The 18,148-nt window shown below is 46.3% G+C and overlaps 1 protein-coding gene across 15 annotated transcripts in view; it reads left to right on the top strand.

The window, feature by feature from the left end:
- TENM2 (teneurin transmembrane protein 2) overlaps window positions 1-18,148 on the top strand; it is a 1,394,962-nt gene that overhangs the window by 1,246,537 nt on the left and 130,277 nt on the right. The gene's annotated exons all lie outside the window — the stretch shown is intronic.

The raw sequence follows: 18,148 nt of genomic DNA, 5'->3' as shown, positions 1-18,148 counted from the left end.
ATCTGACTTCTCAGCAGGCCCAGCATGGTACATCTGCCCCCATTACAACACGCCCCTGCATCGGTCATTGGTCTAATGCCATGCTCTGAAATGCTTCTTTTGCAAAAGCTCAAGACCTAGACTTTCGCAGCAGGTGTCTTCAGGAATCTGGATACCTGTTTTAACTAGCAGTGCCTGAATAATTCATGTTGCTTGGGGCCCCTCAGTCCCTTTCTCTTCCTCAATCTGATAGAATTACTAATGGTAGAGAAGTCTTTCTCTTACAGAGCTGCCACGCATGCCCTCTCGTTGGCCCCAGTGGATTAGTGGGAATGGCCATGTAAAACACGGACAAGGGACAGGAACAAAGATCTTCTTGCCTTGGGGAGAACAGCCAAGAAAGTCACACTGACCAGCAGTGATTGGAGCTCTGTCACTGTTATCACTTCCCCTCTAACACTGGTTGGGTTCAAGGGCTTTCTATACAGTCTCCCTACTCAGCCCCTTCCCCTTGGCTTCTTGGGCATATGTGCTGTCTGTCCTGTTCTACTCAGGGGAATTCCTTGGGCTTTACAGGCGTGACCCAGAGAGAAGACTCCAGTACAGCAGTGTAAACCTATTGATCTTTACCCCAGGACAGCAGAGCACAAGTATCCTACATTTTCTAGATTGCCTTGCTCTTCCCTCCAAATTGTCTCAGATCATGCTACTGATTCCTGGGAACAGTTCCCAGCATGATACTCTATGACAGTCATTCACACTCTGCATGTGAGCATGCCGTGAACATCCTTCAGAGGCAGATGCAAAACCCAAGAAACACCTGGCCATTTTCAAATGCATGTGTTGGGGGGATAACTAGACTTATTGACATTGAAACTACAAAAGCTGTCATACCCACCAGCTTCCCATCTGATCCTGCAAATCAGGAGACTCTTCATTAGAGTCAAAGGAAACTTGCCTTTTCCAGGGATGAAAACTTCTAAAGATCTTACAGAAAAGCAGTGGAAACCCCTCCTCGATCTAGTCTGAACCACAATTAATTGTGCCTCCTGAATCAACCATAGTGTTTTAGCTCATTCTGTAGATCAAAATCAATGTTGAATATGTTTCAAGTATGTAAATTAAGAGAATGATTTCTTTATATACCCGACTCCAGCTGAGTATATGAAGAAATGGCTTTTTTGCTGCCTTGGGAGAAATGTACTTGTGCTTTCCATGTGGCTGTTCAGAATGGAAGCTTTCAAAGTCAGCCAGGGCTGCTCTTTATCTCCATTCATTATGCCTCTCAAAGTATCATACAGACAAATTGTCATTTGTATTTTTCAAACATATATGCACAAATGCATTTGAGGGAGTTTAGGGGACACCCTGTTGGGGACACCTCTGTCTTCATAGCCTCAGGGTGACATTCTAGAAAGTCAAAATTGGGTAGCCACTGGCATCCTCAGTGTTGCAATACCTGGTAAAGCCCAAATTGTCCTGATGCTGGGAAAGATTGAGGGCAGGAGGAGAAGTGGGTGACAGAGGATGAGATGTTGGATGGCATCACTGACTCGATGGACGTGAGTTTGCGTAAGCTCCGGGAGTTGGTGATGGACAAGGAAGCCTGGCATGCTGCAATCCATGGGGTCTCAAAGACTTAGCAGCTGAACGACAACAACAGTGTGTAAAATGTTAGCGCAGGTTACCCTCGAGATTTATCTGCTGGCAAATTCAGGCCTACGTGACTGAACTGGCCTTCATGTTAAATTTGCTCTTGAATGCAGATTCAGGGAGGCTCAAGAGGTCAGATGCACTGGTCGACAGGGAGTTCAGCCACTGGAGTTTCAGCCTTCAGCCTCACTCAGGTTTTGGCAGAAGCTGGAGTGAAATTCCAGGTTGAATTAAATACCTGTGGAACCAAAAGGTCACTTCAGTGCCTCTCAGTGATCCCAGCTTCCTGGGACAGCTTTACCTTGACATGTAAATTTCCACATCCATCACCAGTGAGGTTTGGTTACTCTAAGTAATGCAACCTTAAAATATTTTCTGAGCAGTAAAGGCAAATGGTTGCAGTGTTATAAAGTCTTGTCTTGTAGGAGACATTAAAATGTTATGCAGCGAGGTAAAAAGGCACAAGCTAAGACCTTGAGGGAGAGGAGGCCGAGTCCCTGAAAACAGCAGGAGGCTGACACAGAAGTAAGGAGTTAAAGCCAGCCAGGAGTGGCTTCAGAATCTAGAAGTGCATGTTGCTGAGGTGGCGGGGTGGGGCCAGGGAGGGTGTTGCTTTTCATCTGTTTTTCCTCCCCAGCTGGGACCTCATCCCTTTCTATTAAAACTCTTGAGAGTGGCTCCTAAGAAAGGTGATCTCTGGCAGGGCCAATTCCTTGGGTTTGGCCAACCCTGGCACCCAGCAGCGAAAGTCCTACCCAGATAGAGCCTAAATGATTCCCTGCTCTGAGTAAGAATACAGCAGGTGCTCTGTAAGTGCTAACTGGCTTGAGATGCCCTGGGGAGGACCCTCTGGGCCATCTCAGCTCTGAGGAGAAGAGTTGGGGAGCAGAGAGTGAAAAGCCACTGTGAGCACTGTGCTTCTTAGCTGCCGACAACAGTCCATTGTTCCAAAGTCAAGAGCTGCGTGGGAAGAAGGAATAGCAAAGGGAGTAACAGAAGCTGAGTGAATGCAGGGCTCCTCCTGAGTCGGGAGCCTGAGGGCGTGAACACAGGGAATGCGGGCCTGTCATCTAGTGTATACGTTCAAAATGGCGCAGGAACACCCCCAGTGGAGTGAAAAATGGCTCCTTGAGAGGATGCGAAGAAAATCTTACCCTTTATTGAATCAAACAGATTCACAGAGAAGGAGGCAGTAACCTAAAACGGTTGAGAATTACTCATCTGGTGGAAGAGATGACCGTTTTCTAGAACTTCAGTAGAAGCAGCCTGAAGTATCTTTACTGAAGATATCCTGTGGCTTGGGACACCTTCTTCCAATTCATGTTTCTGTGTTTATCACCCCCCGACAGCAGACTCAGGCTTACGCCAAATCCATTTGGGCTGAAATAAGGAGACGGGCCAAAATAATTGATGTTGTATACGTTTTGAACTTACGGATTGCCTTTTTGGATGATGATAAGAGCTAATAGTTATTGAGTGTTGACCAATTACACTTGCCAAGGCCAGTGCCAGATTCTAAACATAACCTTCTCTCATCGAATCCTCACACCAGTTTTGTTAGGTGGAAACTGTTGTCGTCAGCAGGGCTTCCCCGGGGGTGCTAGTGGTAGAGAACCCACCTGCCAGTTCAGGAGACATAGGAGACACGGGTTCGATCCCTGGGTCGGGAAAATCCCCTGGAGGAGGCCATGGCAACCCACTCCAGTGTTCTTGCCTGGAGAACCCCATGGACAGAGGATCCTGGCGGACTTCAGCCCATGGGGTTGCAGAGTGTCACACATGCCTGAGGCGATTTAGCATGCACACACGTTGTCGTCAGCATTGTACAGGTGAGAAAATTGGCTCAGAGAGGTGCAATAGGCAGTGTGTTACCTGGCAGAGACAGGGGAAGTTGAGTTCTAAATCCAGGACTACTTGACAGAGACCAGGTGTACTAATTGTACTGTTTTGATCACCTGCTTTGACCCCAGGTAATTGCAGCAAGAGGGTTACTTTGGAGACCAAAGCTAAAATCAGAAATATATGGGCACCAGAGAGCCACCCTCACCTCCTGGTAAAGTCACCACCAGCCATAGTGTCTCTTTGGTGATGAGGGACTGCTCCCCTGTTAGTATGCTTTGGGGTTCTCTGGTTTACCAGCACCCCCCAGCCAAAGAGTTCCCTGACTTAGAATCTGAAAATGACTTACTGCTCTTCAGCATAGATATTGTAGGTCAACTCCCCTAAATTTAAGTTGACTTTCTATCAGCGTTCACATTTCCACTAACTTTTCATTAAATTAATTATTCAAAACAATTCAGAGTTAGCATTCTCACAGCAACTGTAACTCTGCCATGACTATTAAGGTGTAAACTGAGCAGCATGTTTCGCAATAAAGTTAATTTCATATTCACCAGAGAACTGAGTTGTAGTTGCTGTGGGAACCATCATTTTGAATCTTGACTTTGGGGGCATTTAAATTCTCAACCACAGCATTGTACTCCATAGCGTATGTTACTTGGAGCTTCATCTGCTCCGCCCCCTGGCCAGTCTACCCTGAACTTGAAAGTCCTATCAGAGACTAGCGTAACAGCCTTCTGGTTTTCTCAGCCTTCTTACTCATGCTGGTATCTATGACACTGAACAGAGAAATCGCCAAGAAACCAAAATGGTTCCCATTTTATCCCTGCAATGTTTTGGAGAGGTTACTTTCCTTGGAAGCATAATCAGGGAGAGGTACCAAGTCTCGGGCAATGTCAACTAAAGCAGGCGATGCCATTGCTTTTGTATGGAGCCAGGATTCTCATCCAAGGGTATTTTTGGCTCTGTGCTGTATTATTCAGTACACACAGGGTGACCTCTGAAAGCTCCAAGTCCTCGCACGTGCCATTAATCATGCAGGCATGCACAGCCATACATCAGAACTTATTGGAGCTCCGGAAAAGCTAAACAACATTTCCCAGAGCCCCATAAAACCCAAGCATCTCTAAATCAAGACGCATTGCAGAGCCTCTCTAAAAGGTACGTTCAGCAGAACTGGAACAGAACTCGGGCTGAGTCCTGGCGGTATAGAATTGGTGACATGCGCCAGGGTAAAGTCAGAGGCTTTTTTGCGAGAGGGAGGGAGACTCGGAGATGGTTAGAGACGTGAGCGTTCCGTCTACAAGAATTATCGATTTTTGTAGCTTTATTGGAAAAATCAGTCATGCTTTCTGCCTCCTGGGGATTGCTCGGCGGCAGTTTGGGAGTGTGAGTGTGGAAACCCGGCAGGTTAGCAGCTGAGTAGCAGCTTCTATTCAGCATTCAATTATCCATTTAGCGAAAATGTGACTTAGCAGAAACATACTGCTGTTTTGCATGTTTAAAATGTATTGGAAAAGGAGGGATTTTTTGTTTCTCTGTGAATGAGAGGATTTCCAAGAGGTAGCTCTTGCCTTCATAAGGGCACACTTATTATACAAAACTGAAGACTGGCACCTAACAATAGCAGGGGCCAGATTGTTGGAATTCTGTACTTTGGGAAAGCAAGCTTCCTTATTCTTTATACTGTAGCACACACACTTGCACCTCTTCATAGAGACATCCTACAAAATTGGTAGAAAAAGTCCCGGTCGTGAGCAGCATCCTTCCCCTGAGTCTTTGATCAGCTGTGTATTTAGAAATGGACTAGAACACGACATGCAAGTAAGCGTTTCCAAGTACAGGATATGGTCAGGACGATTAGGAGGACGGAGTCACCTGAGTCACGAGGATGGGGAGGGATGGATGATGGACGTGCTGGGTGAGTGAAGGGGGTGATGCGAGGTGCCACGCCAGCCAGAGGAGAGACAGGAGGTGGAAAGTGGAGGGGAGGCTGGAGTGTCTTTATTGTCTCTGTACCAGGCAGAAAGTAGCAGAAAACAAGATAAAATATGGCTATTGTGTGAGGTTAATTGATATGCAGTGTTCTGAGAGCAAGTCTTTAGAGGTTTTGGAGAGGTTGTTTGGTAGGGAAAGCTTGAAATAGATTAATAAATATAAATATAGATAAGTAGATAATGGACAAGTGATGGATGAAAAGGTAAATGATAGATAAGTAAGTGTTAGTCACTCAGTCATGTACAACTCTTTGCGACCCTCTGTAGCCCACCAGGGTCCTCTGTCTATGGAATTCTCCAAGCAAGAATACTGGAGTGGGTAGTCATTTCCTTCTCCAGGGGATCTTCCTAACACAGAGATTGAACCCTGGTCGCCTGCATTTCAGACAGACTCTTTACAATCTGAGCCACCAGGGAAGCCCTAGATAGATAGATAATTAGATAGATAGGTATTAGATAGGTGGATGTAGCTTTAGTGTGTTTGAATGCCACAATTCAGATGCGTCCAGCTGATCTATAAGGATAAACGGAATGCAAAGGGATTTAAAGTCCAGGAGCACTAATCTGGGAGGATGCTTGGGGGTGATCCAAGGAGACCTTAATGCCAAGAAGAACTAGACAAAGCTGGCAGAACACATGAATCCTGTGGTCTGAAGTCATTATGTTAAGGAAGTTGGGAATCTTATTTGCTGGAGCTGTTCTGTGCTAGACTGTCAATTTTGACCCTAGGGACCAAGGCTGGGAAACCCCATGGTTCTCTGCTCTCCTCCACACATGCTACTCTTTCCCTTGGCCTCTCCTGATTGTCTTTAATAAGGAAAAGCAACTTGGAGACGAGGGCAGGATCATGGCAGAATGTTTGCTAACTCCTGGCTGAGGAATTGAATTTGTTTACATCGACCAGAGCACTATATGAACAGTATGTCTTATCATCCGCTTTCACGTCCCCAAAGCCTTTCCTTTTGGGAGGATGTGTAGGGAACCTTAAATTCATAGAGGATTAGCCATGCCATATAGAGCCACCCTGTACCCTGCCCAAGCCACCACCGTGGTGACCAAGACTGGCCCTATGGCTTCCTCCTGGCCAGCCTCCCAGGTTCTGCCCTTGCCCCATCCCTGTGTGTTCTCCTTGCATAAAGGGATCCTCTAAAACTTCATCAAATCAGACAACTCACTGCTCAGAATATCCCAATAGTTCTTTTTGCCGGGAGTAGAGCCACTACCCTCACAGCAAACTGTCCTGCGTGGCCCGGCCTAGTCCCCACACTGCATCCTTGTTCACTCACTCCAGCCACATTAGCCACCTTGCTGTTCCTCCAACACTCCAAGCACTCTCTGCCTCAGGGCCTTTGCACCTACAGTTTCCTCTGCCTGGAGTCCCATCCCCTCAGATACTGGCATGACTCTCTCCCTCCCTTCCTGTAGGATTTTCACTCAGATATCACCTCATCAACGAGGACTTCTCTGACCACCCCATATATAACAGCAATCCCCATCACATACCATCCCCATCACCATCCCCCCTTGCTGTTTTATTTTCCCCCTAGCAGTTACCACCATCAGATATGCCATATTAATTTCTTACTTGTTTCCTATGAGTTTCCCCCTAATAGAATGTAAGATCTTTAAGAATGAGACTTTGTCTCTTTCATTTACCACCATATGTTCTGTGTCTAGAACATACCCCAGCATTTGGTAGATACTCAGCAAATATTGGGGCTTCCCTGGTGGCTTAGACAGTAAAGAATCTGCCTCCAGTGCAGGAGATGCAGGTTTGATCCCTGGATAAGGAAATGGCAACCCATTAGTATTCTTGCCTGGGTAATTCCACGGACAGAGAAACCTGGTGGGCTACAGTCCTTGGGATGACAAAGAGTCGGACATGGCTTCGAGACCACACCACCACCACCACAACATATACTGACCGAATGAATGAAAGAACAAACTCGTGAATGTATTCCAGAAGTTGGCACACTGCATCACTCTGTACCTGTTTGATGTTGGACTGGGATTGCTTCTGTAGAAGTCCTTTCACTCTGTGAGTCCCACACACTAAACACATCAAGAGCGAGAGATAGAACAGGAGACCAAGGGCATCACTCTTGACTGGAGACCACCAAGTCACTCAGGCAGGACATCACAGTGTGGCTTCACCGGCAGGATCCTCATGGCACACCGTCAGCTCCTCATTACAACAGAGTGGGCCAGTCTCCACACTGACACCCTCACACTGCCCTAAACCACCTACAAACGCAAGGTTGTTGTTGTTCAGTCACTAAGTCTTGTCCAACTATTTGCGACTCCATAGACTGCAGCATGCCAGGCTTCCCTGTCCTTCACCATCTCCCGAAGTTTGCTCAGATTCATGTACATTGAGTTGGTGATACCGTGCAACCATCTCATCCTCTGTCACCCTCTTCTCCTCCTGCCTTCAGTCTTTCCCAGCATTGGAGCATTGAGGTCTTTTCCAAAAATCCAAGATGGCCATTGATTAATCCACAGTAAGGAAAACCCACATCTCCATCTCAGAGTACTCGCCCCCTCAAAGGAAACCTGTGTGGGAAAGGAAGTTAAGATCACAAGATCGCCGGGGAAGCAAGGAGTCAAAGCAAGGAGTGTGCTATTCTGATGCCACCTTCTCCCCATGGAATCCAACTTGGTTAGAGGGAAGTGAAGTGTGTGGGCTCAGAGTTGGACGCGCCTGGGTGCAAACCCTCAAGCCACAATTTTCAGTGATTCTGACCTGGGGCGAGTTTGTTCACCTCTCTGAGCTGCAGATTATCCAACCACAAATGATGATAATAATTCATACTTTATAGTGTCCTTGAAAGGGCTTGATGAAATAATGAGGTTGTGCAGTGCTAAGTTCCTAGTCTTCACTCATCAGTGGCAGGGGTGTCCCGTTATTCCTCAATCAACGAGGACGTACTCGTGGCTGAGTTGACCCTGACTCCCCCCTGCTCCGTAGGCTCCCCTTCCACACCCCAGGCAGACCACCCCTCTCTCTTAACATGCCTCCTTGAGCCTAAATGAGATTTCTCAACCTTAGGATCCTTTACAGTTTCACCACCCATGCCTCTTGTATTTTAAGCACAATTCTGCAGATTACATGTTACATCCATTATGTACCCACCTTACTCATGTAACTCCCAGGAAGCTTGCTCACTTTTCTCATTTCCATTTCAGTCTTTGGAGGGCATCTTCCTGGGGTCTTTGCTCTACTGACTGTACGGATCGCGATGCTCCCTCCCATCACCTGTTCAGAGGTTGTGAGAGCAAATCAGAGGCTCTTCTTAGCCACACAGGCCCCTTCTATTATTCGAGGTTACTTTTCTTTCTTTCTTTCTTTTCCTTTTTTTTGAGGTTACTTTTAGTAACAGCAATAACTATAGCTGTTAGTTCTAGAACTTTTACTATGTGCATTTACATGTAGTTTACATGTTATGTGTATTTTTGTGCATTAACGTCTACTAACACCCATGCTAAGTATGATAAGTAATATGATATGTATTCTCTTTTAAACCCCAGTTGTCCTCTAGAATAGGTACTCTTATTGCCCTCATTTCATAGATGAGGAAACTAAGGACTAAAGATCTCATAATTTTTGCTAATAAGGTTATGCAACCAAGGGATAGAGCTGGGATATGAACTCCAGCAGCCTGGATTCAGAGCCCATTGTCTTAACCACACTACAGCCATGTGGTTACAGGACTGACCTGGTACTTTGTCCCAAGTGGGGCAGCAGATGCTGTTGGAGGCCCAACATCCTCAAACAGGTAACCCAGTATAAAAGTCTGTGCCCTGTCCCTTGCCCTTAAGGGCCTTCGCCCCCATGACCACCAGTGAAACAAGCCTAGTCCTCCTTCCCTGACCGTGATGATAACAGTCATCCCAGCTGGCATGGAACTGAGGGATTTCCTGGGACTCACTACTTTTGGAGCTAAAACTAGACAGTCCCGGGCATGTGGGGATGGTTGGTCCCCTTAGGTGAGAGCAGAGCCTCTGGAGCCCGTCTGATGTCACATCCTGGCTCCACCACTAATGAGCTCTACAACTGTGGCCAAGTTACCTAACCGCTCTGTGCCTCCATTCCCTCACATGTAACATGGGAATCATAATACTGCCTACATCATAGGGTTATTGTAACCAATAAGTTAATGCATGAGAGACATATAAAAGAGTGCCAGGCACACAGAAATGTCTACTTGAGGATTTGCTATTATTGTTGTCTTCCTATTAAAAGCTTCCAAAAATCCAGAGCTACAGTCCTGGGGCAGGTTCTTTGCCTAGTGCTTTTGACATCTATAAGAAACAAACACGTAGTGATTTCCGTACATTTTCTCAAGTTGGGCTGCAAACAGCAACAACAAAGGAATATATACGGCAATTTATCACCAGCCTGATTTTACACCGGTTAAAAGAGAGCCGTCAGCCCTGCAGTAAGTAACAGGTCCGTGCCCACAGGCCTCCTAGGTGTTATTTGTATTTTTATGACTCTCCTGTGGCTATACGGATGCTCAGTGGGTGTAGAAATTGGATGGTTAAAAATAACAAATAAGAAATCAAAGTCGTGCCTTTGTCCCTATTTCCATACCGGGTAGGTACCACATTCATTATTTGCTGGACAGCTGTGGGAATAGGCAGCACGAGCTACAACAACTTGATTATCCTCCAAGAACCAAATTAAACCATTGGGCTCTCTTCTTATTGTCATCCTTGCCTTTGTGCAACTCTTGTCACCCTCTTAATCTACCAACATGCCTCTCTTCTCCCTCTCCCTCTCCTCCCTTCTCCCTGGGTGCTCTATCCTGTCTCTTTGGTCAGAAGGCATCAGCTGGTTCCAAGTTAAAATGCACAGACTCCCCTAGCATGCATCCACGGCCACTGGATTCAGCCTGGTTTTAGACCCAGCACTGGAACCAGCTGTTTCTTTGACTTGGAGGAGGTGTCATCCACCCAGGGGGTGTGGCCTGCAGGAAGCTTTTCCCTTTACCTGGCTGCTGACTCAAGGACACAGAGAAGCAGCAGAAACACCATGTGGCTTATTTATGCTTTCATTCAACAAACATCTTTAATGCCAGGTGCGGGGAAAACAGCCTGTACAACAGAGTCTCTGCTCTCAGGAGGCCTGGAGGCTCCCAGGAAGACGGGCACTGAGAGTTCTCAATCTCAGCTGCACAGAGGAACTACTTGGGGAGCTCGAGAAATCAAAATACTGATGTCTGAGCCTCATCCTTGGAGATTCTGATTTAATTGGGGTGCAGCCTACAATCAGGATTTTTCAAGGCTCCCAAGTGATTCTAATGTGCAGCCAAGTGGAGACCTACTGCTCCAAACAAAGGATGAATTAGAATGATGGCGCGTGCTTTAGAAGGAATAGGTGGTGCTGTGAAGTCATATGATGGGGGCAGAACCCTGAGTTGAAAGTCAGAAAGCCTTCTCTGAACAAGCCAAGGATGCATGGCTTTGCCAAAGTGAGTGTAGGGAGCAGGGTTTAGGGGAGGAATCTGCCAAAGCATAAGAGGAGGATCCAGGCCATGCAGGCAGGCTGTGTTCTCGAGCAGAGCAGAGCAGCGTGGCTGAAGGTCAGAGAGCAGAAACCTCAAGTGACAGGAGATGAGATGGGCAGGTTTGGATCATGTGGGGCCTTGGAGGCTTTTTTAAGGAGTTAGGACTTGATCCTGAAGCAGCGGTTCTCACACAGCAGCCTTCAGAACCTGCTGGAGGGCTTGTTAAAATGCCGACTGCCGGGCCCCAGCCCCAGAGGTCCTGATGGAGGGTCTGGGATGGAACCCAAGAGTGTGCATTTCTAATGAGATGTTGCCTCTGGTGATGTTACCCCTGGTGGTACCAGGACCACACTTGGAGAAGCACTGCTGTGATCTGAAGCAATGGGAGAAATCCCTGGTGCATCATCAGTGGTTTCAGTGTGGCTCCAGTTGATGTGTACCTTAGCAACCTCCTGATATTTGCCCATCGCTATCCCAAGGCATCCTCCCATGACTGGGTGAAGTGGGACAAAGAAAAGTGATAAAGAAAGGGAAAAAGCAGGCTTCCCCCAAGGAAAGCACAGACTTGTGTCCAACTCCAGTGCTCCTGGGTGATAACATGTGCTCAGCCGTGTCCAACATTTTGTGACCCCCATGGACTGTAGCCCCACCAGGCTCCTCTGTCCATGGCAAGAATACTGGAGCAGGTTGCCATTTCCTTCTCCAGGGGAGCTTCCCAACCCAAAGACCGAACCTGCATCTCTTGCATCTCCTGTATTGGCAGGTGGATTCACTGTGCCACCTCGGAAGCCCCCATACTTAGCCAAAAGGCCTAGAAGCAATAAAGACTCAGTCTCAATTCACTAAGTAACTGACATGGGATTTCCCTCCCCAGAATGATCCCCAGTTACTGCTGCCTAAACTGTTTCCTCCCTTCATGATCTTCTACTCTTTTAAAAAGTGTACTAGTAAGAGCTGGAAGCGTCAAAAGTGTACAAAATAAGATGCATTTTTTTTTTCTTCTGAGCCCAAGGCTGAGCCTGCTGCTTTCCTTTTCCCAGGCAGACAGAAATGATGCTGATCAGTGAGAATCCTGGTTCATCCAGGAAACAGGCAGCATCGACACCTGGATCCAAATTTATATCACCTCATGGAAGCTTCCATTGCTGCTGGGGTGGGGGGCATGATTTCTGTCTTCCGAGCAAAAAAGCCGTGTCCAAGTAACAGGAGATGAGATGGAGACCATGGAAAGGATCACTGGCCTTCCCAGCCCTCCCCTCCACCGCCCCAGCATACCCACTCCTCAGTCCTACACAAACCTTTAAAGACACACACTTGCTATTGAGATGAAGGAACATCTGCCTCTGGATTTTCTGCATCTTTTCTGACAAAGCAGGGGCATCTATCTGTTCAAGCTCAGGTCAGTGGCTGAGGGTCCTTACCAATTTGTGCCTGGAAACAGAGTCTCTTCCCTGCTCCTTCTTACTCACCCAGATGAGCTAGAGGACAAGTCCTGCTGTTTTCTGGGGACCAAAATGCTTCTCTGGCAGAGCCAAGCTTCTAAAATTAGAGTTTGCCCCAGAGTCTCTTGAAACACCCAATTGAATTTTCTGAGCATTTGCCACTGCTCTTTAATAGAAATGACCACCAAACCCCTGGTCCCCAGCCCCTCAGCTGTTTGCAGCCTTAAAGAGTTCTGGAACGCAGTGACAGACTCTATTACATATTTCCATCGTGCATCTTTTCCTCAGTTTCAGCAATGCATGGCTCTCAGGAAATAGTGGTGTTTAAAGCAGTTGGAGGAGAAAAGGTCCCTTAATTAAGTGAACAAGCAAAAGTACAATGCTTCCCAAAAGAAAAGATCATCACTCATTTTATTCTCAACTCTTCCGCTCCTCAGAGTGGCTCTTAGTGTCACTGGGTTATCTGAAAACACTTCCAGTGACCTTGCTAGAGTCTTGGGTGGTAGGCAAAGGGGAGTGAGGTTTTCCTAGGATGTGAAGCAGTCACACACTCAGGACACCCCCAGAAACCTCCGTTTTTTCATTTGAAACAGGATAAGCTCTTGGTTTTTTCTTAATCTGGAGATGAGGCCAGAAGAAGTGGCCTGCACTTCACCTTATGCCCCAAAGAATAATCCTGCCACTAATTATATATAATATTTGCAATATCAATAATTATATCAACACTAATAACCATAAGTGCTTCTCTCTATGGAGCAGTTGCAGTGTGCTCTAACTTGATGCTAAAATCTTTGCCTTTAACATTTCATTTTACCCCTCTGTCATCTGTGTAAAGTATTAACCATCATCCTCCTTCATTCATTCATTCAACAAACGTTGATGGCATGTGTTATATGCCAGCTATTTTTCTGACACTGAGGATACTTCCATGAACGAAAGATGCAGAAATCCTAGCCCTTGTGCAGGTTGCATTCTTCTGGGCGGGACAAGGAATAAGATCCATTAGCAAGATGGTGGTGGAGATTTAGTTGCTAAGTAGTGTCTGACTCTTTGTGACCCCATGGACTGTAGCCCTCCTGGCTCCTCTTGCCATGGGATTATCCCAGGCAAGAATACTGGAGTGGGTTGCCGTATTTCCTTTTCCAATTAGCAAGATAGAGTTTTACAAACAAGGGTGAAAGGCAAAGCCACTAGCTCACGGTCACACAGACAACAAGAGGCAGATCGAGGTTTTGATCTCAGAAATCTCTGACTACAAACCAGGTTCAGATTTTCGCCTGGACTCAGAAAAACCTTTCCACAGGGGTGTAATCCGGGCTGCAGTAGCTCTCCTAATGGTCTGTTGAACCAGCAGGCACATACGTCTCCCTTCTCCAGCTTGCTTTGTCATCTCTCTGCATTGCCATGCATCTTGTTCTGTGTTTTCACTTGCACTGCCATCTGTGTGCTGCCCTCTCTGCTTTTCTAAGGGCTGCCCGATGTAGAATGTTAAAGTCCTGCTTCTCTTTCCACATCCCTTGTCCCCTATCAGCCACTTATTTGTACCTCTCAATTGCCACACGTGGCAGAACATTTCTTGATGCTTTTTTAGAAAAGCCTTTTATGGTAATTATAGCTTTCTTCAAGTACATTTATGCTCCCCTTTTTACTGTGCTGTAGACATTATTTCACTCATGCCTAATTTTTGTTAAGGCAGAGAGCCTGCCTACCTGGTAACTGTGTCGATGAAATTTTTTTTTAGTGTTCAGAACTCTGCGTGTATAAAAGTCTGGGAAACTATCCCATTTCCACTCTGCCAAAGGTATCAGAGATGCTGATTTCAGTCAGAAGTCATTCATTCATTCATCCCCTGCCTATGTGTTGAGTACTAGCAATCCAAGAGTAAACAGGATAGACATGGCCCCTGCCTTAGCAGGTTTACATGATAACAGAAATGCCCAGAGCAGTGTACACTGCACGACTTTAGGGGCCCCATTCAAATGGCAGTTGTGACGATGTGCACATTTATTACAACGATTTTCCTTCAGGTGGTGATAAAACATCCTAAAGCAGAGCTGCTACAAGGGCTAGCAAGCATCAAGGAGATGCCGGAGAGCTGTGATTCTGTGTGGTGGATAGAATAGGACAGGGTAGGATAAAGCACCCTGATGGGTGGAACTCGATTTGGGAGCTTCAGAAAGGCTTTCTGGAGGCGAGTTGAGTGAAGGATGGGGTGAAGTTAGATAACAAAAGGCCGAATGGCTTCGATGTGAATAAAGCCTAAAGTGACACTGAGTTAGACTGATATGAAGATAACCAGTGTAAGATCTGGAAGCCAAGGAGTTCAGACTTTACTAAGGTCATCGGAAAGCTATACAAGTGTTTGCAGCAGGGTCCAGAACTGAGAGAAGGGATAATGGTACAGAACTGGTGGCAGGGAGACCAGTTAGATGGCTTTGACCAGAGTTTAAACCAAAGATGGGGATGGCTCAGGTTAAGGTTCTAGAGATATTTAAGAAGAACAGGTAGGGCTTCTTATAGGAAAGAACAGGACTTGATTGTTGACTAGATACATGAGATGAGAGAGGAGGGGCATGGGGTGGGTAATTAACAATGACTCCAAGACTTCAGTCTTGGCCAGTGGGATACACTGAGGTGCCATCCATTGATCAAGGAATCAGAGTTTGGGAGGGGAAGGAAGATCAAGAAACCAAATTCTGTTGAGTTTGAGATACTTGTGAGTGAACAGATGGAGATGTTGAGATGCAAGTTGGAGTCCAGGTCCAGTGTTCAAGGGAATAGAGTTGAAAATTCAGGATTCATCAGAATATACCAGTGTGTTTGGGTTTGGGGATTTTTTTAAATCCTTAATTTTTACATCAGCTCTAATTTTTGTTAAGGCAGAAACTCTGCCTACCTGGTAACTGTGCCAATGAATATTTTTTCCTAGTGGTTAGAACTCTGCGTGTAGAAAAGTCTTGGAAATGATTCCATTTCCAATTCTTTCTGCCAAAAGCATTCAAAGTGTGATAGAACCAGCCCCAGATATCATTGTTGCCCTAGAAATTTCTCTCTAGGAAAAAGACTTAGGTCTCCTAAGAAGGAGGCCCCACTAGCTTCTCATAACTCTCAGAAGAGTCTATAAGTGAAGGCCAGGCTGAAATGATCTAGCACCACCTGATTTGTGTTTCCATTCATTAAAGCACCTACTGTGTGCCTGACACTGGGGCAGTTTCTGAGATCCAACAGCAAACAGGGAAATCTCCGCTCTCGTGCAACTTTAGATCAAGAGCAAGGCTTCTCCACCTCGGCACTCCTGACACGTGGGGCTGTTTCCTTCTTTGTCGTGGGGACTATCTTAGGCATTGTAAGATGCTAAACATCCAGCCTCTACCCCCCAGCTGTCAGTAGCATCCTCCCTAAGATGTGATAATCCCAAGTGTCTCCAGACATTGCCCATGTCCCCTGGAGGGAGGGATGGGGGCCACAATTGCCTCAGTTGAGAATCTCAAGTCGTCATGATAGAACCTGAAGTTTCCAACAGCCAGCTCGCCAGCTGTACCGATGAACCAAGCAGCTGTGCCTCAGGCCTTCTGTATCAGTGGTCTCAGAGACAAGCACTCAAGGAAGGAGCAGTGCTAGCTAGCCTAAAATCCAGAAGACTCCACACAAGAGACCTGCTGGATCCCCAAGTCTAAGCCCATAAGCCCCATTCAACTGCAGTTTTAGATTCCTCTCCAGGGAAAAGCCACCACCCGATACCCATTTGCCCTCCAGACTAATTACTTCCTACGTTTTGTTTTCCCTTAAGCAGAGGCTGGCTTTGCACTTTACAAACACAACGAATCACCTCCTCGGAAGGCCACCAGCAGAATGAACTTGTGCTGGGGGTAGCTTGGGGTTGCCTAGCAACGCCACGCATTTACCAAGGCTGCTTTCTTCCTCTTCAAGCTAAAAAGCAACGTCCTGTCCATTAATTCCCAGCTGCCCCAAAACTTCTCAGAGATTTGCCAGCTTCCCACTGTTCATGTTTTCATCTTCCTCATACAATGTGGAGAAAACCAGCTACTGTGGTCTGTTTATCTCGCTTCAGTTGGTCTGGGGAGGAGGAGGGGAATGGAGAGAGAAAGAAAAGGGAAAAAAAAAAAAAAAAACCTCGTTCAATCTAGGAGCATACATATTTTGAGTGCATATCTGACTGACATGCTGGTGTTCTTTGCAAATTTGAAATTTATGTAGTGGACGTGGGTTTCCTACACAATGAGGCTTCTGTTGAGACTTTGGGCATGATTTTCGTCAAACACAAGACCTCAAAGTAGCTAAATAACAAAGCACACATAATAGATACCATACCAGGTGAATGCTGGTGGGTCTGTCATGCAGTGTCTCCTCTGTGACCCAGCCCCTAAAACTCTGCTCGTAGAAACTGTAAAGCTGGAGGTGGCTGGGGGTTGCGGATCCTCTCTTTTCCTTGCAAATCTGTGAAGTGTCCCTTGGGCTTTCCCTACTGAGTTGCATTTTGCTCCTGTAGAAATATTTGTGGCATTTCCCTGACACCGGGGCTGGCTTCCTCTCCCAGCTCTCTCTCAAAGTATAAAGAGACGGGAAAATCACCTGTATTCCAGGCAGGGCTGTGGTCACCTCCTTGGTAGGTAAGGAATGGAAATGTGACTCTTGACTTTGAGAGGATAGGTGTGGAGACCAGTAAGTCTTTTTCTAGGTATGCAAACACCAGTGCTTTGCTCACATCCTGGACTGAGTGCCAGGCTCTACAACAAAAGAAAAAAATTCCCTGATCACCATCTCCTCATGCCTCCTCTCAAGAAAGCTGTTTCTTTACAGAGACTTCTGCATGTAGGACTTCTCCTGTTGCTTACGCAGGTCCTAACCCATACCACGTTCTGGAAAGGATGGGAGGGAAGAAGTATTGAGGAGTGAAACTCCTTAAAGAAGTAAATTTCAACTCAATTTCAAACCCTCCAGCCCTTTCTTCTTAGGAGGAGTCCTTTAAATTCCCACCTCTACCACATGCACAAATTAGGTTTATCGGCATTCTCATAAGGGGGACTCAAGAGAAGAGAAGAAGGCGGCCAGGTGATGGCCTCCAGAACACTGGAGAGAGAAGGAGGGGGAGAGACACAGTTTTGATTCAGAAGATTTGGGCCAGAAAGGTTTCAAATCAATTACCTCCATCATTATGAAGCACTTCATCCCTCTACCACGGCCCAATCCACCCTGCTCTTTGTGTGGTTTAAAAATAGATATAGAAAGAGATGGAGATGATAGCAAGAAGTCGAGATAGAAAGAGAGAGAGAGTCAGGAAAAGTTATTTTCTGAGGCCAATTAAATTAATGGTCATTCTGAATCTGTTCTAACGTAAGAATCTCTTTAAATGTAGATATGTAAGGGAACATACCTAGATTGCACTTCTTTAATTTCCTCGAAGTCATTGCCTTGTACACTTAAAGCAGATGAATTTTATGGTATGTAAATTACACCTCAATAAAGCTGTTAAAGGAAAGAAAGATGAAAACATATCTAGGAATTCTTGCCAGCAAGTAAGTTTTGTGAGCATGGCCACATCCTCCCAGAGACTCCCCTCTCTCTGTAGTGACCCCCAATCTTTCTCTTCTTTCCTCATCTAGACTCTCTCAGGTCAGGACAGCAGTAGCTGCAACTGTTTTGTGGGTTGGGGCAGCTAGGGAGTGAGGCAGGCTACTGATTCTACACAAACACACATCCAAAAAGG

Source organism: Bos indicus x Bos taurus, chromosome 7, assembly GCF_003369695.1.
Source record: "Bos indicus x Bos taurus breed Angus x Brahman F1 hybrid chromosome 7, Bos_hybrid_MaternalHap_v2.0, whole genome shotgun sequence".
Taxonomy (NCBI): Eukaryota; Metazoa; Chordata; class Mammalia; order Artiodactyla; family Bovidae; genus Bos; species Bos indicus x Bos taurus.
This window is presented reverse-complemented; position numbering and strand designations above follow the sequence as displayed.